The sequence below is a fragment of the Austrofundulus limnaeus genome, unplaced genomic scaffold (genome assembly GCF_001266775.1).
Source record: "Austrofundulus limnaeus strain Quisiro unplaced genomic scaffold, Austrofundulus_limnaeus-1.0 Scaffold21, whole genome shotgun sequence".
Classification (NCBI taxonomy): Eukaryota; Metazoa; Chordata; class Actinopteri; order Cyprinodontiformes; family Rivulidae; genus Austrofundulus; species Austrofundulus limnaeus.
In genome coordinates, this window is record NW_013952423.1 from 1,467,061 (window position 1) to 1,472,989 (window position 5,929).

Consider the following 5,929-nt stretch of genomic DNA (forward strand, 5'->3'; position numbering starts at 1 on the left):
ACCTAAGATAATTCAGGTTTTATAACAGTGGTGAAATTTGTCAGTTTGTTTTTACAACAATCTTGGAAGGTAAAGGTTGTGTAACCTGAAACGAGGATGAAGATCGAGGCTCAGCTACGTCTTACCAATCACCAGGTTTACATAAGAACATTTTCACTTCAGCTGCAGMGGAGAGATGGGGACAAAGAGCCGTTCAGAGGGGAGAGAATAAAACACATCAGCATCACCTGCTCAGACAGGAACAAACCATGACTGGATGTTAAATTAAAAAAGGTGAAGCCTGCAGAAGGTGCTATATTGGTTTACACAGCCAGGCAGCGGGAAAAATCAAGACAGAATAAAGGATGGAGGACTTCTGCTGTAAGACAACAAGCAGCTTTGAGCGAGACTGAGGGAGGAAAGACTGAGGGGGTAGACCCTGCAGAAACCCCTCAAACTTTTCCACATTTTCCACTTCAGAGTCCTGATCCAGGATCTGGCTCTCTGATACAACAAGTAGCCTGCTGTTGTTCTAGAGAAGATACTGTATTTGGCTATTTTTAGCTAGCACTTTGGTAATTTTAGCTTTTAGCCACATTTTTGATACCATTGGCTGTTAATTAACATTTTGCTACTTGCAGCAAATATTTTGCTACTTTTAGCTTGCATTTAGTTTACTTTAGCTTTAGCTAATTTTAGCTAGAACTTTGTTAAATTTAGACACTTACGACCACACACTAGTTGAGTAAATGTAAAGCAAATTTCACGTTTATTTTAAAGAAAATGTTGATATAACTTGATTAAGTAAATCCAACAATCTGTTTTTTGAGTGTTGTTGAGGTTTGGAACCTAGACAGGTCAGTAAATCAAGAGCTCTGTTTTCAGTGTCAGTGTTAATCTGATAAAACATCATTTATTGAACAGTAAACAGTTTAAATGTGAGCATTTAGTGCTGTTATAAGCTTGTCACAGAAGACTCTGTACCGTTCATGAACGTCCTTCATCCTCTGTAATCTGATAAACATCCAGTCCTCCAATCCGTCCACATGTAAGAACCGCCGAGGCCCGAGGACGCCGCGTCATCACATCTGTCAGGACAGCTTCCGATCATCATGCTCACTTACACCGTTTCACCTCTGACCTCTGACTCAGACAAGTTTCTAATAAAAATACAGCAGAAAATATTGTTTTTTTTTGTCTTTTGTTTATTATTAGACAATAAGGATGACTTCATGAATCTGACATTTGGAAACATTAATATCTTTAAAATAAATTATTCAGCAGATAATTTGTAATAATAGGCTAATTTAAAGGAAGTCAGGCAATACAAAAAGCTTAAAAAATATTGTAGCTGATAAATATTTCATTGATTTTAGCTTTTATAAAACGCACCGACAAACTAAACCTGCTTCTCCCTGCAGGCCAGACAACAGCAAGAACTTGAATTAATTAGAACAGAGAACACATTACATTTTTATTCTGCAGTATTTAYTTTTATTTGTTTAATTTGTCTGTAGGGCCAGCAGAGACTCTGATGGCACAGAACCAAGGGTAACCCATTGCACCGACGCSCCAAATTCAGACCCTTTAGGTGATGTGCACGTGTGTGTGCGCAGGTGTGTGTGCATGTAAAGAGTGTTGAACGTGTGTGTGAGCGCCACTGTGTTGTTTGTAATCTCAGCTGCTGCTGGAGGCACAAGAACACAAAAAGGAAACGGTGCTGCCGGTTTATGATAAATAGCCTTTTTCTTGCCACAGAGCAGAAAAACCACMGAGTCACCCTCAGCCAGGCCAGCCTCACAGAGCTTACACGCGTGACATTTACCCAGACAGAGTTTATTTGTTTTACACGGAGCCAAAGCCTGTTTTTTTCTGTCATCAAAGTGTCACGATCCGTGTGTGTTTCTGTTTTGAGTTTGTTTTCCTGTTTATTTTTGATCAATATTTTTCATGTTTTCTTTGTATTCAGTTTGTTCCATGGCCTGAAGTGTTCTATGGAGTGGCATGAGGGCCAAAATTAAGACTATTACACACCCAGTGGTGGCTACGTCCTTGTAGCAGGAGGCTACATCTACAGTATTCAAAAGCCAGCTACTGATCTGATTAATGGTCTGTTAGCATTGGAGAGGCTAACAACTAGGCAGGTTACCCAATGGATTGTAGGGTTGAGCAAAATCATGTCGTGTGCAATTAATCGTCAGAAAAACTTTACTCAACTACTTTTTGGCACTTGACAATTAATACGATTAATGCCACCAGGCAGATTGAGTGGAAATTTCCACATTCATTCCGCTTCAAATATGACAAACATTAAAAAACTAAATTAATCAAAAGTTCTGCAATTTATTTGTCATAACTCCGGTTTAACTTGGTCTATCAACACAATTTAAAAATCTACGTATGTATAGCCTGAAGTCAGTACTTTTGACACAATTTGGAACAGATCTTTATGGAGAGCAAATCTTTCCCAGTCGAGTGATTTGATTTGGTCAGGTGACTAGGACGTGTGGGCGTCCAGGGACTCCAGGAGATTAATCATCMTATTAATTGTTATTGGCTAAATACCACAATTAATCATGATGAATTTTTTTGCCAATATCGCCTAACCCTGCTGGATTGCCTACTTCTTCTGCTGTCCATTAGCACAGATAGGCTGGCTTTAGTATTTAAAATGCTAGCTTTAGCATTGGATCGGCTGGTGTTGACATTAGATAGCTGGTTATCCACTGAGTTGCCTCTCTTGAGTATTAGGGCCAGACTAAGATAATTTTTATAAAGTTACAAAAATGAAGTCATAATATTGAAAAAAAACGCGAGAAAAAATTATTTCACAGGAAAAAAGTTTTGATAGAGATTTCAAGATTTGATGTGACCAGATCAGCCAAGTGGCCCAGTGGACAGATTTTAATTAAACTCTCAAAATCAGCCTGATTAAAGACGGCCAACAAAACAACCACAAAAATGTCTTCAACTAATCATTTTTACATAAACAAATGAGCCAAAATTTGGTGTGGTAKTWGCTGAGAGTCATTWACAATGCTAACAGATCATGCTTCTAGTTGTTCAGGTGTATCTTTCTGAAGGAGTGTATTAATCCCTAACAGTTGTTGTCACAAAGAGACTAAAATCAGAAATATTTAGCGCCGCTCAGCGTCAGGAACATCTAACCTTGGTTGTAATGCGCCTCATGTCAGGTCACAGAGGAAGCTGAGCTGAATACTAACGAGCTAACCTTTTTAACAAAAGTCACAAGTTTTTGTTGTTCAGAATCTCTGCGGCTCATAATGACTCACGCTGTGAGTCACTCTCAACCCGAGAGCTCGTAATGACGGCATTCAGCCCACCTTTGCCCGTCAGAGTCAGGGGAGCGTGATGCACGCAGAGCGAACAAGTTCAGAACCACGGACTGTTGTCAGGGATACTTTAGACGATCTGCAGATTGAATCCTACAGAAAATATTAACTAAAGATGGAAAATCATGAATAATGGAGGTCGGTGGGTTCTCATGTTCAGCTAATTAAAAGAGTGGATGGTCGGTCAGCCTCACACTTTTCTTCTTTCTTTTACTGACATTTTGCAATTTAACTGAAAGTTAGTAAATCTAAAAGTAGCAAAGCATTAGCTACAAGTGCAAAAATGACATCTAAAAGTGAAAAGTATTTAAAAACAGTTAAAGGCAAAAATTAGCCAAATAAAAATTAAAAGCTAAAGGAAGCAAAATAATAATGATAACTAAATGCTCAAAGTCACACAACACTTACTGCATGTAGCAAATGCTTGGAAAAAGYGAACATAATAGAATGTGAGGTCAAAAAAATTATTAAGTACAGGTCACCAAAYGCCAATTAAAGCCTAAAAATATCTAAATGCTAGCTTAAAGTGGAAAAATGCCAGCTAAAAGTAACAAAGCATTAACTAAAAGCAAAATATAGCTAAATCTAAAATGAACATATTGCTAAGTAAATGTTGTCATGTGTTAACTAAACAATAGAAGCAGTCAAATGCTAGCTACAAGTAGCAGTAACAGAACAGTAGTAACGTAACAAAAAGATAACCAAAAGCCAAAATTAAAGAAATTCTATTAACTAAAATAGTAAAAATACATATTAAAGCTAAACTCGCACTGACAGACAGACTGATGGATTTAACCTTAGTTTAATCTTTACGGCTGCATCAAAAGCTGCCTCTGTGATTTAAGGCCCTGCAGAGATATCACTGCTCAACAGACGGCTCCGCTCTTCTTCCTTTTCTTTTAATAACTCTGCGTCAGCAGGAAAGCAGCAGGCGTCCTGAAAGGTCAACCTGTATCCATCGGCTGAGAATGACTGAACGTAACGGCCGATGTGTTTGGAATCAGGATGGCAGGTTTGAAAAGAGAGCCGGGATTCCAGATGTGAGAGAAATCCCCACATCTGTTTCGGTTCTTTAAAGTTTTAATATGAAGTACTGGTCTGTCTTTCTTCAATGTAAACACTCGTGCCCGCCAAAATGACTGTTCAGTTTGTTTAATCTTCTCAACATCATCTCGTCATGGAATCCCTTTTATTTCACAATAAAACGGCACAAATCACGCCTCCACAAACAGGGAGGCAGGTACGGTTGTTCCTCCACACACAGAGCAGTGTGGTCAGTAGATCAGACCGTGCGGCGGGCCGGCTGTATGAAATGATGAAGTGTTTCTCATTATGTTTCCAGTTTAGCTTCATGGGAGCCGAGCAACATCGATTTCCACACAAACAGAAGTTGTTCCGTTTAATTATTCAAATCCAACTTTAACGCTTTCCTTCGCCCGTTTGACTAACATTGACTAACAGCGGCACGCAGTCAGAATTTATTTAAATATCTGTGGTTCTGGCTGTGTTTCCAGGAGTTTCTTAGGTTTCTGATCTGAGTGGAGGTGGGTGGTGCCACTTCTGGATTCAGAACTTTTATAATTTTGAACTTAACTTTACTTCAAAACAATTTCTTCATTGACGTACATTATGACCTCTTCAGTTACTTAAACGTTATTACAATTAAAATTTATTGTTTTCCTTTGTCGGGCTACTTCTTGTTTTAAGCTAACGTTCTTCTGTCTTTGCAATTATGCTACTTTTAGCTTACATTTTCACCACCTCTCTGTTTTCTGCTACACTTAGCTTTTAGCTACTTTTTAAAAACTTTTTAGCTACCTTCAGYTACTTTTTTACTACTGCTCTTACCTACATTTGTGCTGCTTTTAACAACATCTGAGATATTTTTCAGCACAGTTCTGATGCTTTTAGCTACATTTTTGCAATTTTTAGCTAGCTTCTTGTTACTTTTAGTTTTTAGCTAGGCTTTTGCTACTTTAAGCATTTAATTACAATTTTGCTACTTTTTGTTTTTTGCTACATTCTGTTACTTTTAGCTACATATTAGTTCGTTTTAACTCTTAGCTATAATTGATAGTTTTGGCATTTATCATTCTGCTATTATAAACTGGCATTTTAGTACATTTTGATTTCAGCTAGCATTTTAATGCTTTTAGCTATATTTTGTTTTTTATACCCCTTTTATATTTTTATGTACTTATTATATTTATTATTTATTCATTTTTATTATTTTCTGATTCTTTTAGGTTATAATTCAGTTACTTTCAACTGCACTTTTGTTAGTTTAAGTTTTAGCTATAATTGTTATACTTTTAGCTTTTACCTGAGGACCAGAGACACCTTTAACTCTCTGTTAGAGGACAAAAACTCTGACAGAGAGAAATAAGCCAAAGTTCTGCATCATCTTCTGTCCTGATCTCAGTGTCGGGGGCGAATGCTTGATCCCGTTCTTGGTTATTTTCCAAATTATTACACTTCCAGTGGACGGTGGGACACTAATCAGCTAAATCTGCCAACACACCGCCCACACACACACACACACAACACACATACACACACCACACATTTACACACACACACACACACACACACACACA

At 37.8% G+C, this 5,929-nt stretch overlaps 1 long non-coding RNA gene across 1 annotated transcript in view; it reads right to left on the bottom strand.

Moving 5' to 3' along the window:
- Positions 1-872: 872 nt before the first annotated feature.
- Positions 873-5,929, bottom strand: part of LOC106514625 (uncharacterized) — a 54,262-nt gene continuing 49,205 nt past the window's right edge. The window contains exon 2 of the long non-coding RNA XR_001309905.1: positions 873-1,139. This is a non-coding gene — a long non-coding RNA (uncharacterized LOC106514625). The remainder of the gene's footprint in view (positions 1,140-5,929) is intronic.